This window comes from Pipistrellus hanaki (genome assembly GCF_964339955.1).
Source record: "Pipistrellus hanaki genome assembly, chromosome: 9".
Lineage (NCBI taxonomy): Eukaryota > Metazoa > Chordata > Mammalia > Chiroptera > Vespertilionidae > Pipistrellus > Pipistrellus hanaki.
The window spans coordinates 15,797,134-15,812,695 of record NC_140511.1 but is presented as its reverse complement, the minus strand read 5'-3'; positions in this window follow the sequence as shown (position 1 = coordinate 15,812,695).

The window sequence follows — 15,562 nt, the reverse complement described above, 5'->3', positions numbered from 1 at the left end:
CCCATGTGTCAGGGGAATTAATTAGCTAACTATGACAGTCTCTTGGGGTCTAGGTATTCCACTTCCCCTCTTTTCTCATTGGGTTACAGGAAGTGGTCTCCCCATACCTTATTCAGATAGCAGGGGGAATGACACTGGAAAACTGCACAACTCAGGAAATCTCTGGCTGAGCCTGGGAGAGACCAGAAGCATGCTCAAGGTAATTAGAAAGTTGGTAGGATTTGTTTAGTTTTCTATTTCACAGATCTAAAGTTAAAGACTATATACAAACCCTGATTTTAAAAGAAAGAAAAAGAAAGGGACAGCCCTAACCTGTTTGGCTTGGTGGATAGAGCATCAGCCTGTGGACTGAAGGGTCCCAGGTTTGATTCTGGTCAAGGGCACATGCCCAGGTTGCGAGCTCGATCCCCAATGGATCAGCCAATCAATGATTGGCTGCAGGAGGTAGCCAATCAATGATTCTCTCCCATCATTGATGTTTCTATCTCTCTCTCCCTCTTCCTTCCCCTCTGAAATCAATAAAAATATATTTTTTAAAAAAAGGGACAATAAGCTTTTCTTTTATTTCTCTTTTAAGTTTCCGAAAGTTTGTGGACAGAGCCATGAAGAGTGAGCTTTTACCATAAAAAAATAAAATAAAATAAAAAAAGGCTGACATTTGAGGACATCTTTGACAAAGATGATATCTGTTTTCAAAATTTTCATTATTTTAGTTAAGTTGCAGAGAATTGGAATGAGGGTACTAGAGAGAGACACAAAAAAGAGGAAGGAAAGCTCCCTCACTGGCAGAAAATTGCCCAACTAGCATTGCTTCTTCAGCCAGAAGCTCTGCTTCCTTTTATGAGTGAAAAGAGGATGCGATGACAAGCCAAACGTCCCCTGGGCTTCTGGAAGGAGATAAAAAGTCCGGAAGGATCTGGGTCTTTATTAATGCATTGTGGTTCTTTTCTAACTCCTCTCATTCCCTGAGTGGGCCGGATTTGACTGAGGTTGCCTGTCTTTGCAAGGAAAGAGCAGGATGGACTGTTGGCCTCATGAGAAAGGTTTGGGGGTTAGGACTGGTTCTTGTAAACCGAGGGCTCTCTGAAGGGAAAATTGGGAGCTGCATTCTTAAGGACTAATTAAATGACTCACGGAGAAGATTCCACACGTGTATAAACACAGCTGCATAGTTCTGACAGCACTAAGGTCCATCAGCAGAAAAGAAATGAAAAAGGGGGGAAATTTGCTGGGACCGATTTGGCTCAGTGGACAGAGCTTCGGCCTGTGGACTGAAAGTCCCAGGTTTGATTCCGGTCAAGGGGATGTACCTTGCTTGCGGGCACATCCCCAGTGGGGGGTGTGCAGGAAGCAGCTGGTCGATGTTTCTCTCTCAAATGTTTCTCAATTCCTCTCTGTGTAAAATCAATAAAAAATATATATTAAAAAAAGAAAAGAAAACAGGGGGAAATTCAACTACCAAAGGGTCATTTTTGTGGGATGCCTGAACCACCATGGGAAGGGAATGGGTGGTCATTTCCCATCATACTTCTGATTTTTGGCAATCTATTGTTTTCAGCCGATCGGGTGCTTTTTTTTTTTTTTTTTTTTTTTTTTTTCTGAATCAATGGGCAAGGACATACTCAGGGGCTTGTTGGAGGACAGAGTGCTAAATCAGGAGAAGATGAAAATAGAGGGAGATGGAAATGATACAGAAATAGACCTGGCTTGACCTCTGATTAACACTATCACTTGGAAAAAGCAGCAGCTAGCCAAATGTTATCAACTACAATGTACCAGGGTTGCATATCCTGCCAGCAATCTAGAATGCTCTCCAGCTAAATTTAAATATATTCTTCTCCAGATAGGATGATGTAGCCACTGTACTGCAGAACCTAATCTCTGGTTTTATTTGCTATCATCTCTCAGACAAGTAGCCCAGTTTCATCCAGCATTTCTTACTCTCAGACCCTACTTCCTACATTCAAGACTCTGAGATAAGCTGTTCCGTGTCCCCCTTGCTCCTGTGACATGCCTCTGCAGCATGTCTACAGCTGAAGGCCTGAATTCTCTCTGATATCTCTCCTTTTTGGAAATCTTGGAGATATCCTGAAGGCCTCATCTTGTTGAGGTTCTTTTAGACAATAATTAAATCTTTACAAGACAGATTGATAAGAGGGAAAAAAACTAAATGTATTTCCATATGGAAGCAGGAAAATCCCACATACATGAGATAGTCAGAGACAGGGAAAATGAGGTATGTAGGGTGTTCTGAACCCAGGATGACATAAGATGTCTTGAAGCTTCATAGGTGAGGAAGGTTATTGCAGGACAATAAAGCGATCAGATATTTAATAGTAGTTTGCCCTTCCCTGTAAGTAGGTCATAAAACGTTATTTCTGTTAAGTCTTATTATGGGCAAGGCTCCTAACTGAAATTCTTTAAGGGAGAGATAAACATTTCTGATTCTGGAGGGTCTTGATTGCCTTCAGCCCCAAGATCTTCACATGACAAATTGACACATTTTGGTGAGATCTGAATCCCTATAACACCAAAGATTGTATAAAAAAAATCCTTCTAGTATTGATAAAGTTGACAGATTTCTTTGATGGTATAGCAGTAAAAGAAAGAATATAATGAAACAACTAAACTGCCAATGCTAAGCAGAATTAAGAATCTTTTAGTTCAGATGCAACTGCAAGAATATCACATCACAGAGTTAACAATTTACCAGTGGAACACTGAGTGTAAATGCCAGAAAGAAATAAACTACACTAGCTATGGGACTTAAAGAAGAAACAGAACCAACAATTTATTCTAAGACTTACCTTCTTAAAACTTGGCAACGTTTATGGCTCAAGAAGAAAATTATCATGGGGTCTCATGACGCCTACCACTGTGTGCAGACTTCTGCTAACTTCTGCACCTACAAAGGGAATTTCTTATTGGAAAGAAGTTATACATCTCAGGTCGGAGCTGGAAATTGTTCCTCGGGTTTTTGTCTAGTGTAAGGGAACACAATTTGCAACTCCCAATAAATCGCTTTGACATAAGGATTCTTTTAGGCTGTTCATTTTTATGAAATTGCAGGCATAGAAAAAGTTCTCAAACTGAGTAGAAGTTATCCTTTTGCAAGAAATATTTACTTAGTACCAGGGAAATCTCTATTTGGAAGGACATCTCCCTAGTTGTACCAGGAAGAGAAGGATGAACTTACCTCTTGACATTCTTATCAATACTGAAGGCAAAAGCTTAAATCTGTGAAAACAATCTCATCCTTGTTTACCGGGTTGTTTTTGGTAATGTCATAACTGGCTCGCCACCCCCAATATCCTATTGAGTTTTTGTTGAAGATTGTAGGTAAGGTGGTGGCTTTGATTTCTTTCTCATTGGGACTAATATCTTTGTCCTGTCAATTTCTCACAATTATTATTATTATTTTTTTTTTTTTGTCTAAAAAGGTCTAAAAGGGTGCTTCAGTCCCTTTAGGGACTTACTCAGTTTTTCCTGACTCTCACCCATGCACCCATATTAATGTTTGTGTGTTGTTTTTTTTTCTCCTGTTAATTCATTTGAGGTCGCTTTAATTATTAGGCCAGCCCCAAACCTAGAAATAATAGAAGTTTTTTTGTTTGTTTGTTTTTTTGTTTTTTCTTCCACACCAGACTATGGTAGAATTCCCTCCCAGCTTGGGACTGGGACGGGAGGTCAGGGCTGTAGGACAAAGGGTTGCATGGAGTTCACAGATGGTTTGTTTGCTAACCTGGGATACATTGAGAGGGAAAATGCATGCTAGCCTAGGAGGACATCAGGAGGACAAGTAAATCAGGACATAGTACAGAATGGGCATAAGGCCCAAACTGGCACAATGAGAACACCAAGGGAGAGACCTTTGGGTGACAAGGTTACCTGATAGCCCGATGCCACTTCAGGTTTCCAGGCACAAATCTGTGAGGCACTCTCAGAGGCTGCAAAGGGGACTATTAATCAGCATCCGTCTCCACTCTCGTGTGGTAATGGACCTTTCAACTGAACCCATGTTAGTCCAGCTAAAGTTTATATGTTTCCTTTGTTTTCCCTCCCAGCTTTCTTGCAGCTACCTTTGGCCAAATTATTAGGTTTTTGTCCAAAGGGAAGTGAAATGTCTGTGTGTCTGGACCCAGGTTAGGCAGCCTCAAGAGATCCCACAATGTTGTATTGGTAATGATACAATAATTTAAGTGATTTTAAGTTATTTCAAGTTAAAATCAGTTGAGAAACAGCAGAAGCAGGAGGAGCTCTCTGTCGCTCCTCTGTCTCTATAAAAGCAGGAAATAAGTCCATGTGAGAGGTGCCCTTCGCGTTCCTGAGGGCTAAGAGGCAACCTGATCACAGACTCAGAAAAACCAGAGTAGAAAAGCCTGTATAAATAAACCTAGTAACACCTTTCCTAATTTCCTTCCTAAGTCTAAACCTTGCTGAAATTTCTTTCTCATTGGGACTAATATCTTTGTCCTGTCAATTTCTCACAATTATTATTATTATTATTATTATTATTATTATTATTTTTGTCTAAAAGGTCTAAAAGGGTGCTTCATTTGATCATTTATTTGAGCCTCATTTTATGACCTGGGTATCATATCATGATTTCCCCATCCACAGGTGGTAAACTGATTTTTCTCTTTTCAATCTAGTATTGTGTCAACTTTATTTTTTTATCATTAGTCCAGCTATAAGAACTAAAGGGTAGAGGAGAGAATTTCACCCCCCCCCCCCCACAACATATGCTATGTCTATTGATGTACTTAAATGAAATGTATTCTCCTCTTTTCCTAGCTCTGCTCCTTCAGAATGGAATGCAGGCAAATTAGCATAAGCTGAAGCATCACCTTAAGCCATAAGATATTTTAAGCCTGGATCCCCAGGATCCCAACATGTTAGCCCTGGAATTCTATCTTGTTGAAGCCCCTGATACACAAACTTTGTCCAGCAGCTGAATGTGTATGACTACAGGGTGCCTTCACTTTGGTCCTCTTGTTAGAGAGAGGCATAATTCTGACCTAGCTGCTTCCCTTTCATACTTATCGAGATAAATAGAGATGTCAGCCAATTCCAACTCAGTTGCCAACACAAAGCATACTATGTTAGAGGCTGCTACATTCTGATCATTTTCCAAATTGTATTCTAGGGTTTAATAATAATAATAATAATCATCCTATATAATAAAAGGGTAGTATAAATATTGTCTCCTTGGGAGTTCAAGTGCTCACTATGACATGAACTGACTACTAAGAGGTGGCACAGAAGGAAGGAAGGCCCAGGCTGGCAGCCTGTAGCTGATCACTGGCCAGGCCTAGGTACCCTACCTGTGCAAGAATTTTGTGCACTGGGCCTCTAGCAATACTACTACTACTACTATTACTACTACTACTACTAATAATAATAATAAAGTGTGAATTGTGGCCAGTCATAAGTTCAAAATAATTTAAGAACTGTATCCTCAATGTTTTGAGATGTAATTTATATCTCAGGGCTGAGTTTGAAGTCAGAAACCATGTAACTATCACAACTTGAATATTGTTACCAAGAGCTGAAGTTCCAGCACAGCGAGGACCAGAGACGGCAGTACTTTGCTTGTTCTCAGGGGCCCAAACATGGAGGAGATTATGATGAACTCATCCAGCTGTTACTTTTCCTTGACAAATAATGGTGCTTTAACAAGAAAACTCTTTTAAACCTGGCCCTCTTTACCAACTAAGAAAAGTATGTGTGTGTGTGTGTGTGTGTGTGTGTGTGTGTGTGTGTGTGAGAGAGAGAGAGAGAGAGAGAGAGAGAGAGAGAGAGAGAGAGAGAGGCAGGATGCTCAGAGTTTCTTCAGAGAAGCAGTGGGATCCTGGAAAGAGTACCTGGCCAGGACTCAGATAATCGCTACTTCTACTTTTGTCACCACATCTTCCTCACTGTGTGACCCTGCCCTGTGGTGCTGAACCCAGAGAACACGGATCTAGTTGCCTGAATTATTTGAAGCATTTCTACCAACAACACATACTTGCTATTATATTTTGTGAATTAGTATATCCCCCCCAATTACAAAACATGGGAATTACTAAAGCCAGGCTTGCCAAATACGTGGCAAACCATCTTTCTTAGAGTTAGATGTGTTTAGCAATAAATTGTTTTCTTTCAGAAGTTTTAAGGTTCCTGACATAGAAAGTTTCCAAAACAGAGGGCTACATAGGGATTACCTAGAATTTCTCTCAGAGTATATTTATCTGAAAAGATGAAGAATAAAAACACTCAGTGAACTTATTTTAGCTAAGAGAATACTTCGCTTTCTTTCTTCTTCTTCCTCTTCTTCTTCTTCTTCTTCTTCTTCTTCTTCTTCTTCTTCTTCTTCTTCTTTTTTTGGTATATATTTTATTGATTTTCTATAGAGAGGAAGGGAGAGGAATAGAGAGCCAGAAACATCAATGAGAGAGAAACATAGATCAGCTGCCTCCTGCACACCTCCTACTGGGAATGTGCCCGCAACCAAGGTACATGCCCCTGACCAGATCGAACCTGGGACCCTTGATTCCACAAGCTGACTCTGTATCCACTGAGCCAAACCAGTTAGGGCAAGAATGCTTAGTTTTCAATATGTATTGGAATGTTCCTTGTAATTTTAACACAATTGTGTATTGATAGACAAGAAACAAGAATGCCTGAGTGTTCCCAACAATATTGACACACCTTCCTCCTGTGGGGTGGTCAAAGGAGATACACACGGAGAAGACAATGGCAAAGGCAAGAAAAGAGCTTCTTGTTCTCCAATCACACTTGCTTCCAGAGGAAAAGCAGCACCATGGCCAGGTGGCCCTTAACAAGAGCTCCGTCTCTAGCTCTCCAGGGAACCCTGTCTGCCCACAGGCTCATGTTACTGAACTCAAGTGCCTGTTTATCCATTTAAGTCTTCCCACACAGTAATGTAAGCTTGGGAAAGGCAGTAGTAGGAGAGATTCAGCTGCCCTGTGGCCTCCTGACAGGACACCTAACTAAAGGGGCCAGGATAGAGCTATACTGTGTCCGACTTATTCTGTGTAGCCCCCTTTCTTTCTTAAGTTCTGACCCGATTCCTGGGCCTCCTTTCTAGTGACTGGGTTTCTGTCTTTCTGTTCTCTCAGTTTACCATGATGTCAATTGCCACAGTGGTGGATTAGAAGGGAAGACTCTCCAGCCATTTGAGCTAGCTTTTGGAACGGGTTTTGGAAGTCAGTGAAAGAGTAAGGTATTCAGAAGGAAACCTGAAAACACAGAGATGTTTCTGAAGGAATTTAATGGTTGATCAGTAAAATTTGTCCACTACTGATCTTTCACTGGATCCCACTTTATAAATGAAGAGGCCCAAGCCCAGAGAAGGGAGCCCAAGTATGATTCCTTGGCTTCTAATTTTATTAATTGAATGATTGCATAAACTGATAATTTTTTTAAAATATATTTTATTGATTTTTTACAGAGAGGAAGGGAGAGGGATAGAGAGATAGAAACATAGATGAGAAACATTGATCAGCTGCCTCCTGTTGGGTATGTGCCCGCAACCAAGGTACATGCCCTTGACCAGAATCAAACCTGGGACCTTTTAGTCCACAGGCTGACCTTCTATCCACTAAGCCAAACTGAATTAAGATTAATGCAATTTAAGACTGCATTTAGTTGTTCTAGCACCAATTGAGTTTATGAGAACAAAATAGCTCAGGACTTTTATTCTACACAAATGCTATAGCCAAACCTGTTCTTCTAACCTGTTTACTACCTACCTTGTGCAAGCTTTAATTTTGTTAATGCAAATGAGTGACTCACATATCTGAATTTCTGAGTAGTCAATAAAAAAAATTTAAGGACAAGGACAATGCCTTATTCTTGTTTTGAATCACTAGATCATAATTCAGTGTCTGACATTTATTAGACAGTCTATAAATATACACTTAATGAAGAAGATAAATGGAGAAATGTATTATGATTAAATTCTTAATTCATATTTATCTTTCCTGCAAATATCTTCACAGTTTAATTTAAAAAATGATTTATCTATATTACCAGATATTTTTCCAAATTATTTTTCATTCACAAATTTGCTATGTTGACATTTATTCTTCTTTCATCCTATCTGTATTTTATATTATACACTGATTACCTTCTAGGTAGCTATTGTTTTAGGTGATGTGTAGATATAGGACTGAAGGAGAACTTTGTGCATTGTTCTTTAACAAGCATTCTCTCTTTAAAATGAAATATCTTTTTTTTCCCACCTTCACCTTTCCTCTCTACTATTTGCACATGAAATAGCTTAGGTTTTGGAATTGGAAGAGTAAATTTTAAAAAATATATTTTATTGATTTTTGTACAGAGAGGAAAGGAGAGAGACAGAGAGCCAGAAACATCGATAAGAGAGAGTCATCGATCAGCTGCCTCCTGCACACCCCCTACTGGGGATATGCCCGCAACCAAGGTACATGCCCTTGACCGGAATTGAACCCGGGGCCCTTCATTCCCCAAGCCGACGGTCCATCCATTGAGCCAAACCAGTCCCGGCAGGAAAAATAAATTTAAATTTTATTTCTAGCAGGTATTAATGATCTGACTGCCTGAAAGAATCTTAAACTAGAGCTTTAATCCATCTGTAAAATGGAGATATAACACTAACATTCCTTCAGAGGGATGTTATCGAACAGCATTCTATTGTAATGTAAAGCATCCACAACAATGCCAGAACGTAGTAAATTCTCAAAATACCACCCCTTTCTGTTTGTACCTGCATATTGAAGGCCTTGCCATTCTTTAAAGCCCAGAGCACTTTTAAATCCATCCTTTTCTCAAACTCTAATCTGGCACTCCAGGTTTGTCCTACCATTTAGTGGATTATCTACTCTCTTCTATTGTATGTTTTGTTGTTGTTTGTTTTTATCTTATACTTTTGTCCCCCTGACTATCTTAAGTTTGGCATGATGCTCAAGATGAATGTTACTTTGAATCTAGAGACAGCTGGTCCAGGGTTGAGAAAAACTGGATTCTCATCAAACTCATCTTGTTGGTGGTTGAAATCAGGCATTTCCATGGGCTTGTGAGAAAAGCATTTCAAGAATCCATGCATGGGAGAGTGTGGTGTGGCTAGGTGTTTTGGTGGTGAAAATTCAGAGGCCCCCTCTTGGCTTTCCAATGTCCCATCCAGCTCATTCCCTCTTCCCATGGAAAAAGTGAGATCACATCTTCAGCGGGGCTGGGAAAACGTCAGTGTCCAAAGCTTCTGCTTCAAATGAAGCTTAGTTCCTTCAGAGCCCAGTCAGTCTACAGCCCAGTGCTTGCTAAACCGGCATAGGAGGCACGGTCCTGTGCTCCCAGGAGAGAAAGCACGCACATGAACAGACTAGTGTGGTCACCAAGCAAGAGAAAGAAACCTTCTTTGGTGACCAGGGATTATGTGTTTTCAGGCTTGGGAGGAACCAGGAGGTTTTTCACAATAACCAATCACCTTCCCAAGCTCCTGAGGGCTTCTGATGGGGTTCCTAATCAATTTATTATTTCCCTGGGTTAGACTGATAGACCTCTACAGTCAAGTACCTTCCCCTGAACCATTCGGATTTTTATTGTGCATGTTCTTATTTCCCCCCTCCTTCTCCCAAACAATCTAGAAGAGGGGAAGGGAGGGGTATTAATCTCCTGGAGTGTGTATGAAGCTGTAGATCCCCAGACTCAGCATTCCCAGCTGGCCCTTGCTTAGTAATGTCTGGCTTTCCTTGCTTTCTTTCCCTTATTAATAATTAGCTAACTATGATAACAATCTCATCTCTCTGGCAAGTGCAAGGCTCAGTATTATTCATCAGACAAAGTTGCTGCTATTGACTCTCCTGTCTAGCTTGAAAGGTAGTTGTAAGGACGCAGTGTAAAAAGGTCAAAAGGAAACTTACAAAACAGCACCTGCCTTCAGGGCTGTATAACATGATAACACTAACCTAATTCTTACAACCCATGCAGACTTCTAAGCTCTCGTTCTGTACCAGACACCTGCCACACAATCCATGCCCCGTTTCTGAGAGGCAGCCTGGCATCATGAAGAACCAGGTTTTGCTGTCAGGCCAACTGGGTTTGAATCGTGGCTCTGCCATTTACTTGCTGTCTGGACTTGGGCCAATCATTTAACTTCTCTGCACCTCAGTTTTCTCATCTATAAAATGAACTTAAAGTCACCACCTCATATATTCATCCTGTGTAGTAAATTAATAAACCATTGAAACAATTTTATAAGGCACTATATAAATGTGTATTAAACAAGCTTCATCAATTAATCCACACAACCATGATATTATTATTCCTGCTGTAATGTTAAAGCAACTGAGGCTAAGCCCAATGTAACACAACTTGCGAGAGAGCAGGCACTTTACCCACTATATCTACCTGAAAATCTAGAAAGGTTCATTGTGAAGTGAGGGTGGGAGAGGGCCAAATTTTGTGAAGTCTGAAGCTGTTTTTGGTAGTCACCATGGGGGCAATGTTATTGGAAGCCAGTGGGTAGAAGCAAGCAATGCTGCTGAACATTCTACAATACACAGGACAGCTCTCTACAACAAAGTATTATCTGGCCCTAAATATTAATAGTCTTGCCAGATAAAGCACTCGACAGCAGTTAAATCTAAGTTTCAGTTAAATAACATATAAACTCTTTAATATAAAGAAGATCCAAATGCTGTCATTAATAGTCTGATTATTATCAACAGGGAGGGAGAAAAAGAGAAACTAGGTAATACAGGCATGTCAATTATACAGCGTTTCCAGAAGCTGCAGTTGACACTCTCCAAGCCTATTCTCTGCAGACCCATGAGGTAAGGGACTGGATTATAGACACATGCCCAGTAAGGCCTGGGTGACCTGGGAACATGCTTACCTGTCAATGGCCAAAATAGGCATGGCTACTGCATACGCGGAAATATATGATATTTAAACTCCTGGATAGAGCGAGTTCTCTCTCTTTCTTTCTTTTCCTGGAGACCTTCTTGCTCTCTTGGGACTCCTGTTGCAGAGGGCTCACTCCCCTGCATTGCCTACATGGTTTACAGCCATGTGGACTCTACACAACGTACCAATGGGTTTTAACTAACTACCCTGATGCTGCATTGAACACAGCTCCACCATGGAATGGAAACTCCAGACACAAACCCTGCTTTTGGCTGCACTGGAGTTCCAACTGCACCTTTATCAGGACTGAACTAAAGACAATGGGACTTTACCAACTGAGGGATGTAACTATGCAAATAAAAATGATTCATTCTCCCATGTGAGTCTTAGAGAATTCCTTTTTCAAAGATATCACTAGCAGTAGAGGCAACCCATCAACTCAATCCTCTGCAACACAAATATTTAGATAAATGTGCCCCATAAAACATGTGACATTTTAAACCAGGATTAATGCATTATTTGCTAAATCTTGCTAGCTATAAAGTATATGATTAGCTTTTTACAAAAACCTCCATGAATCAGTGGTACATGGAATACACCTGTTTACAATTTACCAAATGGAACTTAGAAAGGTTAACTTATTTGTTCACAGTCACTGAGCTGGAGAGTTGAAAAAACTAGCGTTAGTATACAAAAATATCATAATTCACTGGCCAATGGCTTTTTACATTCTCTAATAGCCCCTAGTTTATTGATTGAGAAATTGAGAATAAGAACACTGAGCTATGATTAAAGAGAAAGCCAATGACTAGTAATAGACAGAAAATCATTGAACTTGATCTTGTGTGATAAGTGGTCTTTGGAGCCATCAAAACATTTTGTGTCTATAGAGGCATTCCTAGTCATCTGTGGTGCCAGGGACCATACACATCTAAAGAATTCATCTTATAGTTGTTTTCATAATTGTTTTTGGTGTTTTACTGCTAAAATAAAGACAGAAGACAAGAACAAACATTATTTTGTAATATTTTTATAACCCTTTTCACTAGAGTTGCAAACGGAACTGAATGACATCATAGAATTTATTTTTTTATAATAACTAGAATATGTACACTGAGTGGCATATTCAGAGATCATAATAATCTCTGAATGCACTCAGTGTGTGTGTGTGTGTGTGTGTGTGTGTGTGTGTGTGTGTATGTATGGGTGTGTGTGTGTGGTATATTTAGAGACCCTGTGCATGAATTGGTGCATGGATGGGGTCTGGCCAGCCTGGCCAGGGGGAGGGGACATGGCCAGTTGGCCGACCTGCCTGCTAGTCGAACTCCTAGTCGAGAGGACAATTTTCAATTAGTCTTTTATTAAATAGGGCAGTGTTTTTCAACCTTTTTTGGGCAAAGGCACACTTGTTTCATAAAAAAATCACGAGGCACACCACCATTAGAAAATGTTAAAAAATTTAACTCTGTGCCTATATTGACTATATATAAAGTAATTCTCTTGAATAGGAATCAAATAAACACAAAGAAAGTATTTTATAATTACTTTATTATGAAATATTAAGTAAACAAAATAGTGAAAAATTATAAAATTCTTGTCTTGTCTGCACCTACGGCACACCAGGCAACATCTCACGGCACACTAGTGTGCCGCGGAACAGCGGTTGAAAAATGCTGAAATAGGGTATACAATGAATGGCCAAATTGCTATGCATTCAGAGATCATAATAATCTGGCCACTCAGTGTATATGAATGGAGGAGATGAATAACAGAAATTGTTTCATGGGCCTCCTATGAGACAACAACTTATTAAACTGGCAAGAGAAGTCACTTATTAGTCTGTCTACTCACAAGGTGAAAATGAACCTCTGGAAGAGAAGGAGCTTTAGTTTGGGTGAGGTTTAGAGCAGAAAGGATCTGGGCAGTGCTTCTTGGAGTCTTTCTCTGTCTGTGGTGGCTGGCCAGCTGCCACCAAAGCTGAGAGGAGGTGCCCATGGGCTTGAGAGCTTGCAATAAAATCGACTGATTTCATTTTCAGTTTAGAAATCTCCCAGGTCAATGTTTAATTCTGCTACTTTATTTTTTTCCTAGCTTTATTGAGATATAAATTGACATATAATATTGTATAAGTCCAGGATGTACACATAATGATTTGATATATGTATATTTTGTGAAATAATTACCACAATAAGTTTAGTTAACATCCATCACTTCACATAGCTGTCATTCTTTTAATATGTTTTTATTGATTTCAGAGAGGGAGAGGAAGGGAGAGAAGGAAACATCAATGAAGAGAGAGAATCATTGATTGGCACCTTCTGCATGCCCCCTCCTGGGGATTGAGCTAAAAACCTGGGTATGTTCCCTGACCGGAAATCAACCTTGACCTCTTGGTTCATAGGTCCATGCTCAACCACTAAGTCACACCAACCAGGCATTTCTCTCTCTCTCTCTCTCTCTCTCTCTCTCTCTCTCTCTCTCTCTCTCTCTCTTTTTCTTTCTCTCTCTCTCTTTATTCTTTTATGGTAAGAATGTTTATGATCAGCAACTTGCAAGTATCTGATAGAATACTGTTAACTATAGCCACAATGTTGTACAGTAAATCCTAGAACCTATTTAGCATATAACTGGAAGTCTTTACCTCATTTCTCCAACCCCCTAAACCTAGTAACTAACAATCTAGTCTCTATGTCTATGAGCTCAGCATTTTTAGATTGCATATTCAAATGAGATTATACAGTATTTGCTTTATTGCTTGATTTTCTGCCTAACATTTGTTTTACTTAGCATAATGCCCTCAGGGTTTATCCACATTGCTCAAATAGCAGAATTTCCTTCTTTTTCATGGATATTTTTAATCTATTTAACTATTGAAGGATACAGGTGTTTTCCATGTGTGGCCATTGGAAATAATGCTACAATAAATAAGGTAGTACAGATATCTTTTGGGGATAGTGATTTCATTGCCTTTAGATATATATACCCAGGAATGTGGTTGCTAAGTCACATGATAATTCTTTTCTTTCTTTTCTTTTGTTTTTTGAGAAACTTCCATGCTGTTTTCCAGAGTGCTGTACCAATTTACAGTCCCATTAACAGTGCACAAGGTTTTTTTTCCCCCCATATGCAGGCTTTTCTCTACATGTTATCTCTTGTCATTTTGATAATGGCCATTCTAGCAGAGGTGATAACTCATTGTTGTTTTTATTTTAATATATTTTTTATTGATTTTGTACAGAGAGGAAGTGAGAGAGATAGAGTTAGAAACATCGATGAGAGAGAGTCATCGATCAGCTGCCTTTTGCACACCCCCTACTGGGGATATGCCCACAACCAAGGTACATGCCCTTGACCGGAATCAAACCCGGGACCCTTCAGTCCCCAAGCCGACGCTCTATCCATTGAGCCAAACTGGTTTCGGCTCCTTGTTGTTTTGATTTGCATTTCACTGAGGGTTAATGTCATCAAAGACCTTTTTATATACATGCAGATCCTATATATGGCATTTAAAAAAAAAAACAAAAAAAAACCCCTGTCATTTCTGCTCCTTTGCCTATTTTAAAATCACATTATTTGTGTTTTTGCAATTGGATTTCTTCGAGTTTATTATATATTTTAGATATTAATCCCTTTAACTAAAGGGTTTAATTAACAAAGATCTTAAGTAGCCAAAGCAATCTTGGGAAATAACAAAGCTGGAGAGATCACACTTCCTGATTTCAAACTATATTTCAAAGCTGTAGTAATAAAAATTGTATGTGACTGGCATAAAAACAGACATAAATCAATAAAATAGACACAAGAATCCAGGCCCAGGCACATCTGGTCAACTAACATGTAAAAGGGGAATCAATAATACTCAATTAAAGAGACTGTCTCTTTAATAAATCTGTAGGAAAAGGTCATTGTTTAGCCTATCACAATGATAGAGGATCATGTAACCGAAAACAGCTTCAGGAAAGCTTGAGAACTTGCTTTGAGGTGGGGAGAGGATTGAAAACACAGAAAACACTCACTCTGCTCCACAGAAATTTTCTATGTAAAATTTCAACAACTGGGAAGATTCAGCCAGCTGGGGCTGACAGGCCATTCACTAGGTAAAAGAGCAGTCTTCCAGGCAAGTAGCCGCTGGCCTCACAAAACCATGCCCTCCAAATTTGTTATGGTCTCGCTTAATGTAACTTGTGGTGTCAAAACCACTTCCTGAAAGTGTGAAGAACTGCCAGAATAAACAGCCTTCCTCCTCTGAGAAAAAAGTGACACTTGTGCCGTGGAATGTTTTGAATGAATATAATGGAAAGAGTTTGGTGTCATTCCTGGTGGGCTGTGTGTTATTTTTCTGGCCATAGTTTGTGAATTGTAATTGTGGCTTCCCATTTAATTGTCATAACTGGACAGAAATTTTTTTTAAAATTTAGAAAGTTCAATAAAAATACAAATGGCTAAGCAAAAATAAATAAGTAAATAGGGAAAACTAGATATGTAAAAGTATTAAATTGAATTCCTATTTTACACCATTCACAAAAATTAACTCAAAAATGGATTACATCTACATGCAAGATTTGAAACTATCAAACTCTTAGAAGAAAATGTACGGAAAGAGATCATTGACATTGATTTTTGCAATGACTCTTTGGATATGACACTGTCATTGAATAAAAATTATTCCCACCTT